General features: G+C 35.9%; 1 pseudogene; it reads right to left on the reverse strand.

Annotated features, from left to right (window-relative positions):
- Positions 1–8,340: 8,340 nt before the first annotated feature.
- LOC131831451 (olfactory receptor 2L8-like) lies at positions 8,341–9,245 on the reverse strand (annotated as a pseudogene).
- Positions 9,246–10,612: the final 1,367 nt, after the last annotated feature.

Consider the following 10,612-nt stretch of genomic DNA (forward strand, 5'->3'; position numbering starts at 1 on the left):
ATCCTTGTCTGGTTTTGGGATCAAGGTAATTCTGCCCTCATAAAATGAGTTTCAAAGTTTTCCTTCAATTTCTATTTTTTGGAAGAGTTTCAGGAGAATAGGATTTATTTCTTCTTAAAATGTTTGGTAGAATTCCCCCGGGAAGCCATCTGGCTCTGGGCTTTTGTTTGTTTGGAGATTTTTGATGGCTGTTTCAATCTCCTTACTAGTTATGGGCCTGTTCAGGCTTTCTATTTCTTCCTGGTTCAGTTGTGGTAGTTTATATGTCTCTAGGATTGCATCCATTTCTTCCAGATTGTCAAATTTATTGGTGTAGAGTTGCTCATAGTATGTTCTTATAATTGTCTGTATTTCTTTGGTGTTAGTTGTGATCTCTCCTCTTTCATTCATGATTTTATTTATTTGGATCTTTTCTCCTTTCTTTTTGATAAGTCTGGCCAGGAGTTTATCAATCTTATTAATTCTTTCAAAGAACCAGCTCCTAGTTTCGTTGATTTGCTCCATTGTTTTTTTAGTTTCTATTTCATTGATTTCTGCTCTGATCTTTATGATTTCTCTTCTCCTGCTGGGTTTAGGGTTTCTTTCTTGTTTTTTCTCCAGCTCCTTTAAGTGTAGGGTTAGGTTGTGTACCTGAGAACTTTCTTGTTTCTTGAGAAAGGCTTGTACTGCTATATATTTTCCTCTCAGGACTGCCTTTGTTGTGTCCCACAGATTTTGAACTGTTGTGTTTTCATTATCATTTGTTTCCATAAATTTTTTTCAATTCTTCTTTAATTTCCTGGTTGACCCATTCATTCTTTAGAAGGATGCTGTTTAGTATCCATGTATTTGTGTTCCTTCCAAATTTCCTCTTGTGATTCAGTTCTAGCTTCAGAGCATTGTGGTCTGAAAATATGCAGGGGATGATCCCAATCTTTTGATACTGGTTGGGACCTAATTTAGGTCCGAGGATGTGATCTATTCTGGAAAGTTCCATGTGCACTAGAGAAGAATGTGTATTCTGTTGCTTTGGGATGAAATGTTCTGAATATAGCTGTGATTTCCATCTGGTCCAGTGTGTCATTTAAGGCCTTTATTTCCTTGTTGGTCTTTTGCTTGGATGATCTGTCCATTTCAGTGAGGGGAGTGTTAAAGTCCCCTACTATTATTGTATTATTGTTGATGTGTTTCTTTGATTTTATTAATTGGTTTATATAGCTGGCTGCTCCCACGTTGGGGGCATAGATATTTAAAATTGTTAGGTCTTCTTGTTGGACATATCCTTGGAATATGATATAGTGTCCTTCCTCATCTCTTCTTATAGTGTTTGGCTTAAAATCTAATTGATCTAAGAATTGCCACCCCAGCTTTCTTTTGATGTCCATTAGCATGGTCAATTCTTTTCCACCCCCTCACTTTAAATCTGCAGGTGTCTTCGGGTTTAAAATGAGTTTCTTGTAGGCAACATATAGATGGGTTTTGTTTTTTTAATCCATTCTGATACCCTGTGTCTTTTGATTGGGGCATTTAGCCCATTAACATTCAGGGAAACTATTGATAGATATGAATTTAGTGCCATTGTATTGCCTGTAAGATGACTGTTACTGTATATTCTCTATTCCTTTCTGATCTACCCCTTGTAGGCTCTCTCTTTGCTTAGAGGACCCCTTTCAATATTTTCTGTAGAGCTGGTTTGGTGTTTGCAAATTCTTTCAGTTTTTGTTTGTCCTGGAAGCTTTTAATCTCTCCTTCTATTTTCAATGATAGCCTAGCTGGATATAGTATTCTTGGCTGCATGTTTTTCTCATTTAGTGTTCTGAATATATCATGCTAGCTTTTTCTGGCCTGCCAGGTCTCTGTGAATAAGTCTGCTGCCAATCTAATATTTTTATTATGTTATGTTACTGACTTCTTGTCTCAGGCTGCTTTCAGGATTTTCTCTTTGTCACTAAGAGTTGTAAATTTTACTATTAGATGACGGGGTGTGGACCTATTCTTATTGATTTTGTGGGGGGTTCTCTGTACCTCCTGATAGTGGGGAAATTCTCTCCAATATTTATCTCCAGTATACCTTCTGCTCCCCTCTCTCTTTCTTCTTCTGGAATCCAAATTATTCTACTGTTGTTTCATCTTATGGTGTCACTTATCTCTTGAATTCTCTCCTCGTGGTCCAGTAGCTGTTTGTCCCTCTTTTGCTCAGCTTCTTTATTCTCTGTCGTTTGGTCTTCTATATCGCTAATTCTTTTTTTCTGCCTCATTTATCCTAGCAGTCAGAGCCTCCATTTTTGATTGAACCTCATTAATAGCTTTTTTGATTTCAAGTTGGTTAGATTTTAGTTCTTTTATTTCTCCAGAAAGGGCTTTTATATCTTCCGAGAGGGTTTCTCTAATATCTTCCATGGCTTTTTCGAGCCTGGCTTGAACCTTGAGAATCATCATTCTGAACTTTAGATCTGACATATTACCAATGTCTCTATTGACTAGGTCCCTAGCCTTTGGTATTGCCTCTTGTTCTTTTTTTTCCTGCATTTTCATTTTGTCCAGATAAGAGTATGTGAAGGAGCAAGTAAAATACTAAAAGGGTGGCAACAACTCCAGGAAAATATGCTTTAACCAAATCAGAAGAGATCCCAAATCATGAAGGAGGAGGATGGGGATAAAAAGAGATTCAGAAGGAAAAACAAAAAACAAAAAACAAAGAAAAGAAACAAAAAAGAACACGAATAAAGAAAAAGTATAAAAAGAAAAAAAATACATATATATATTATATTAGGTATATTATATTATATTAGGTATATTATATATTAGGTATATTAGGTATATTATAATATATATATATTATATTAGGTATATTATGTATATATACATATATATATATATTAGGTAAACTAGTTAAAAAACTTTAAAAAAGAAAAGCGTAAAAGTTAAAAAAATTAGCAGAGGAAGAGAAAAAAAAAATTGAAAAAGAAAAAAAGGTAAATGAACTGCAAGACTAAAGAATTATGGGGAGAAAGCCATGAGTTCTGTGCTTTGCTTTCTCCTCCTCTGGAATTCCGCTGTTCTCCTTAGTATTGAAACTGCACTCATTGGTCGATGAACTTGGTCCTGGCTGGATTTCTTGTTGATCTTCTGGGGGAGGGGCCTGTTGTAGTGATTCTCAAGCGTCTTTACCCCAGGCGAAATTGCACAACCCTTACCAGGGGACGGGCTAAGTAATCCATTTGGGTTTGCTTTGGGAACTTTTGTTCCCTGAGCGCTTTCCAAAGTAGAGTTCTGGAGGACGGGAATGAAAATGCCACAAAAGACTTCAATCTGACTCTGCGGGCCTGTGTTTCTAGACCTTTTTTACTGCTAGTGGGCTCGGGATCAATAGTTCTCACCTCTTTCCAAGGGGGACATCTATTGTATAATATCCATTGTGACCATTGTGTGTTAACAAATTGTCTACCTGTGTCCCTGACTTCATAAGGCACAGGTCCCATGATAGTGTTTGTAACTATGCAAGCTCCATATATGTTATTACCTGTAGAAGAAGAAGGACCTTGGTATGCTAATTATGGTTATCAGTTTGCCCTTGAATTGCAGTTGCAGCTCTAATGAGTCAAATGTTTTCTGGGTCTATTGATAGCAGGAATAGCAGCACTAGTATCACTCATTCTGGTTCTTACTGGACTCCTCATTATATTACCAAAAAAAAAAAAAAAAAAAAAAAAAAAACCTCCCGGAGGAGCCCAGAGCCTGGGGCTCCACTCCTTAGTGTGCCCTCAGAGTACTGAGCTCAATTACTCCCGTCTCCCTGGCTTCTAGCCACGCTCTGAGCTCACCGAGCCTGTGACTGGTTCAAGGTAACACCAAGCTGGGAGCTCACTCCTCAGCTCTGTCTCTGTAGCCGGTTTCCCTGTACTAATACCTATAAGCTCTGTCACACTCAGACACCCCCAATCCTTCTGTGACCCTGCAGGACCCACGTGGGGCCTCACCCCGGTATAGCCTCTGGAGCGATGTCCCCCAGCAGAACAGACTTTTAAAAGTCATGATTTTGTGTTCCATTGCTCCGCTGCTTGCCCAGAGCCAGCACCTCCCCGTGCGGTCTATTTTCCTGTAGCTTTGGATTCACTTCTCTGCCAGTCCTACCTTTCAGAAAGTGGTTGATTTTCTGTTTCTAGAATTGCTGTTCTTCTTCTCTTTGATCTGCCGTTGGATTTGTAGGTGTTTGCAATCTTTAAATAAGCTATCTAGCTGATCTCCTACAAGCTGAAGTAGTCTCAGCCTACTTCTCCACCATCTTGACTCCTCCCCTTGGAATTCCAATTATTCTAATGTTGTTTCATCTTATGGTGTCACTTATCTCTCAAATTCTACCCTCATTGTCTAGTATTTATTTGTCTCTCTTTTGCTCAGCTTCTTTATTCTCTGTCATTTTGTCTTCTATATCACTAATTCTTTCTTCTGCCTCATTCATCCTAGCAGTAAGAGCCTCCATTTCTTATTGCACCTCATTAATAGCTTTTTTGAATATAGCTTGTTTAGACTTTAGCTCTTTTATTTCTCCATAAAAATCTTTAATCTCTCTGGAGAGGATTTCTTTAATATCTTCCATGCCTTTTTTGAGCACTGCTAGAACCTTGAGAATTGTCATTCTGAACTCTAGATCTGATATATGACCAATGTCTGTATTGATCATGTTGTAGCCTTTGTACTGTCTCTTGTTCTTTTTTTTGTGGTGAGTTTTTCTGCCTTGTCATTTTTTTTTTTCAGATAAGACTATATGAAGGAGCAAATAAAATACTAAAAGGGCGGTAAAGACCCCAGGAAAATGTGCTTTAACCAAATCAGAAGAGTCCCCAATTCATGGGAGGGAGGAAGGGGATAAAAATAAGTTCAGAAAAAAATAAAATTAAAAAAGAAAACAATTTAAAAAAAATAAGGAAGAATATATATTTGACTGGTGAATAGAACAGGGTCACCCACTTAATTTTGGGAGTATTTTGGTCTCTTAGAAGAAACTACCTCCCAAAATTTTAAAGAATGAGAAAAACATATATCAGGGTAAACACAATGAAGGGATGGAATATGCCTATAAAGATTTAGGGTATATTTTGATCTATATTTTTTAGATGAAAACCCCTGTGTGTATAGAAAACAATAAAGTTAGATACAATGACGGATAAAATGTGACTATAATAATGAAGTTTCAAAAAAGATTATTATTATTTTTTTATGAAAGGTATTGTTAAGATAAACTATTTATAAAACGTTAAAAGAGGATAGGGTAAAAGTTTAAAAAAATAGCAGAAGAAAAAAAAATAAAAAATAAATTAATTTACTGCAAGACTAAAGATTCATGGGGAGAAAGCCATGAATTTCATGCTTTATTTTCTCCTCCTCTAGAATTCTACTGTTCTTCTTGCTAAGTGAACTTGATGTTGACTGGATTTCATGTTGATCTTCTGGGGGAGGGGCCTGTTGTAGTGATTCTCAAGTGTCTTTGCCCAAGGCGAATTGCACCGCACTTTCAAGGGGCTATTGTAAGTAATCCACTTGGGTTCACTTTTGGGAGATTTTGTTCCCTAAATGCTTTCTGTAGATTTCTGGAGGATGAGAATGAAAATGGCAGGCTCCCATTCTCTGGTCCAGAGGAGCAGAGAGCTCAGGGCCCCACTCCTCACTGTGCCCCTCAGAGAAAATCGCTCAATCACTCCTGTCTCCCTCACCTCCAGCCATGCTCTGAGCTCACCCAGCCTGTGACCAGTTCAAGGTAACCCCAAGGTGAGGGCTCACTCCTCAGCTCTCTCTCTGTAGCCAGTTTCCCTGCTCTAAAACCTTGAGCTCTGTGACACCTAGATACCCCTGATCCTTCTGTGACCCCACGGGACCTGGGGCCACTCTGACCCCAGGTGGGCTTCTAAACCCCAGTTTAGCCTCTGGAGCAATGTCCCTCAATGGAGCAGACTTTTAAAAGTCCTGATTTTGTGCTCCATTGTTCTGCCACTTGCTGGGATCTGGCCCTTCCCCCTGCTGTTTATCTTTCCATCGCTTTGGATTTGCTTCTCCACTGGTCCTACCTTTCCGAAAGTGGTCGATTTTCTGTTTCTAGAATTTTTGCTTTTCTTCTCTTTGATCTTGTTTTGGATTTTTAGGTGTTCACAATGGTTTGATAAGTAATCTAGCTGATCTCCTGCTACCTGCTATTGGCTCATCATGCTATTTCTCTGCCATCCTGACTCTAAGAATCCAAATATTTACTTTTTTCAATACTCAAGTATATTTTCCACACATTGTACCTAAAACAAATTTATCACCAATACCTATATGTCACACATAATGGCCCCTGTGAATAGATAAAGGGTCCCATGACTCCTTAAGTCTTAAGCAGAAAGTCTACAACCCTGTTTATAATTATTTCTTTTTCTTAACTTTCTTTTGACATTTCTTAAGGAGCAAACATTTCAATATCCATAATAGAACTCAAATATTCACTTCTCTACCAGACTTATAGCTATAGCCAAGACATATATCTACACTGTATATTAGATTATCTTTTTGAACACTTTATCTTGGGAATGGGTCACTCAAAAAAACAAAAGAGAGAGAGAGAGAGAGAGAGAGGGCACAACCTCTAAATGGAAATGAATAAAATGAAAATAAATTTATAAAATTTTCAGGAGAATCCATCACATAGTTCTGAGTCTCAAATGGCACCCAAAACAGGTAATGGTAGTATCCTACAGGACTCATTCTCAGGGTCTTGTTGGACACTTTTTTCCCTTTCCTTTTCTTTCTTTTTTTTTTTTTCTGTTGCACAGTTTTCAGACATGATTTACTTCCATATTTAGAGACTCTTTAAGTCTTTCAAACATTTTTAAAATTACATTATTTGTTAAAATTAGACTAAATAAATATGTCTCTTTCCATTTAGGAACTCTGGCTGATAATATATGTTTTTATTCAGTTGGGAAATATTGCTAGAAAATACCCCAATAAAGAAAGGATGAAGACTAGGCTTCCTGAATGGCTCAATGGGTTAAGTGTACCACTCTTGATTTTGGCTGAGGTCATGATCTTGTCTTTCTGGGATCAAGCACTATATGGGGCTCTGTGCTCAGCAGGGAGTCTGCAGGAGAGTCTCTCTCCCTCTCCTGCTATCACTCACTCTCAAATAAATAAAATATTTAAAAAATAGAGATAGAGAGGATGAGGATCTGGAGTAAGGCAATGATTCAGTAACTGAAGGAAAGAGATTATAAAGTACTCGAGGAAAAAAATTGAGAATTAAATAAAATCGATTAGTTCACAGCACTGAAAGAACAAAATGCTTATATTCGCTTGTAATTGTCTAATTGGCTCACCATTTTGTCTGAAATGTTTCTGTGTGTCCCTCACAATATATGAAATTTTTTTTAGGTATTTGGTCAGTGTGGTGCATTTTTCTTTTCTTCCTTTTTTTTTTTTTTAGGAGTTTATTTATTTATTTGACAGAGAGAGAGACAGTGAGACAGGGAATATAAATAGGAGGAGTGGGGAAGGAAAAAACAGACTCCCTGCCAAGCAGGGAGCCTGATGCAGGGCTTGATCCCAGTATCCTGGGATCCTGACCTGAGCCAAAGGAAGGTGCTTAATGACTGAGCCACCCAGGTGCCCCGCGTTTGTCTGTTTTGTCCTTTTTAATATTTTCTTTTACATTTTTTCACATTTCTTCAAATTTCAGAGTCCTGTAGTTAAAAGGACAAATCTTTCAACAAGAAGCAACTATTGTGTTTTCCTATACTAACTTGACATCACCAAGTTACTTGTGTTGAGAAAATTCCACTTAATTTGAATTTGGGGAGTAGCAAGTTATAACCAAATATCATTCTATAAGTCAAGTTTTTAATTATCAACTGCTCTATTAAAAACAAAATGCTTAATCGACATAGTTATGAAATATCCATATTTACATATTTTTAAGTCTCTCTCACTATTGATAGAATGTTAATCGGCACAGTCATTATGGAAAATGGTACGTATGAACCTCAAAAAAAAATTGAAAATAGAACTACCATATGATCCAGCACTCCCTCTTCTGGTTATATATCCAAAGAAATGAAATATTAGTAAAATATTTCTGCCTACAAGTTAGTGGAAAATGCATTCCTTTTTATAGATGTAAAAAAAAAATCACAAAGAAAACACAAGTAGTCCTTAGAATTAAAAATAAGTATATGGACAACCTCAATTTATTTAAACCTCTATATTAAGTTCTTTCATTCAAAGCATTATATATATATATATATATATATATATATATATATATATATTTCTTCACAATGGCACACAGCTGAGTTAACATGTAATTGAAGCTTTGGAATTAATGTATATTGTCTACATTTTCACAGTTTGGATTCTCTGAATCAGTTGTCTCAGAGCCCCCATCACTTCCTTGTTTCTCAAGCTGTATATGACAGATTCAGTATGGTGTAGAAGACAGCAAGAATCTTGTTCTCTGTTGGTGATTGGAGGGTTCTAGGGTTTAGATAAGTATAAACAAAGGATGCATAGTAGAAAGTGACCACAGTGAAATGGGTTCTGCAGATTGAATAGTCCTTCTTCCTCCCATTTGTTGATTGCATGTGGCAGATAGCATCAAGGACCCAGCCATAGGAGCATGCAGTACCAATGAAAGGAAACATAAGGCAGAGTGTGGTGCTCACAAACACTGTGTACTCATAAACCCAGGTCACATTTAACATGGCTAGAACATCACAGAAGAAGTGATTGATCTCTCTAGACTGGCAATAAGTGATATGTAGAATATATGATGTGTGAACACAGGAGTTGACTGAGCCCATTATCCAAGATCCTGTTATCATCAGCACTCATACTCTTTTTTTCATACAAATGGCATAGTGGAGAGGAAAGCAAAAGCCACGTAATGATCATAGGCCATAGAGGCCAATAGTAATCCTTCTCCACCAGCTAAAATCAAGAAGAAGAAACTCTGAACCCCACACCCAATAAAAGAAATAAACTTATTTCCAAGATAACTGGATGCCATTTTGGGGACAATCGTGGAGATGTAGTTTAGATCTATGAGGGAGAGTTGACTAAGTATAAAATACATGGGTGTGTGGATATTGGTGTCCACATAGGATGAGGATGATCATGGACAGGTTGCCAAAAAGAGCCATTAAGAAAATGAGAACAATGAGAATGAACAGGCCAATTCTTGAAGGTGGGAACAACTCCAATAATATGAAATCAATAAAAGTTTGATTGTAATTTTCCATGGGACATTAATTTAGTTTTTTTCTAAAAACAGACAAAATAGTAATAATAATAGTAAATAATAATAGTAAGTTAATAAAATACAGAATACTATTTTTATGTCATTATTTTAGTCACACCATGATTTATTCATTGAACATTGCAGGTTTTAAATGATTTTTTTGAAAAAAAAATCCTTAGTTTTGCTTCATAGATAAAACCTTGATGAGGCAAATGTCTGAGGCCAAAATACTTTCTAGAAATCTATGACTTTGTGAGAATAATATATTTCTTTTAATAATAACTTGATTAGGATATAATATTATATTTCCTTACATAAATTCACTTATCTTCAAAGCATATTTTAGAAATTAAATGAATACATAGTAAATCAATGTAAATGCATAGATTATAGGCCCATATTAGTACATTATTTTTACCCTTAGGGTATTTTTCTTTTATATTTAAACCCTACTCTCTCTGAATCTGTAGTAGCCTATTAGATCATGTGAAGATCTAGATTACATTTTTGTGTTCTTAAAATTTTAGCAGAACAGCTCCTTAGATGACTAATGTCATTATTTGCTTGTTTCAGAAATCTATAATGATTTTGTATTATCAAATACAATTTATGTAAAGCCATTTTCTTCTGCATCCTTACCTAACTTTTGAATGCTCAAATTAAATTAGACCCTTTCTCTGGGTATCTATAATCCAATTTCATTGTTGCTTTCCTATATGCTCAAGCTCTCCTGAAAGATGTCTGTTCTGTCCATCTGTTTCTCAACATTTACATAACATTAAACATTGCTTTATGATATCGTTTTGTACTTATTCCTATTTTTATTTAAATTCAATTATCCAAAGTATAATGCATCATTAGTTTTTTTTACAATATAAATAATTCATTAGTTGTGTATATCCCCCAGTGCTCATCATACCATGTGCCCTCTTTATTTCTTTTTTATCTATCTAAAACACTTTCTACCTCTAGATAAGTGTTTAGTGTATATATATATATAAAAGCATGACATGATAATAAAGAAATAAATACATTATAAATTTAATAAAAATTGGAGAAGGCAGTGGTGTGAATGGACAAGAGAAGAAATAGTTCAGGACCTTTAGGAAGAAGGAATTTTAAGAAAACTTTCTTTACATAAAAGAAAAAGAGAAATGCAATCTTGAGAATATTTTTTAATGAGAATGAGTGGAGGCATTCTCCTGAAGAGAGAATACTATCAGCAAACAAGCTCAGGATACTATTAGAAGTTGTTAAATATACAGTTCATATATTTTGTTTTATATAAAAGGAAGTGTCAGATAACAATAAGGTGTCAGATACTTCTGACATATATGTCAGAATATATATTCTGTTGGTTCTGACATA

This window comes from Mustela lutreola, chromosome 5, assembly GCF_030435805.1.
Source record: "Mustela lutreola isolate mMusLut2 chromosome 5, mMusLut2.pri, whole genome shotgun sequence".
NCBI classification, from domain to species: domain Eukaryota; kingdom Metazoa; phylum Chordata; class Mammalia; order Carnivora; family Mustelidae; genus Mustela; species Mustela lutreola.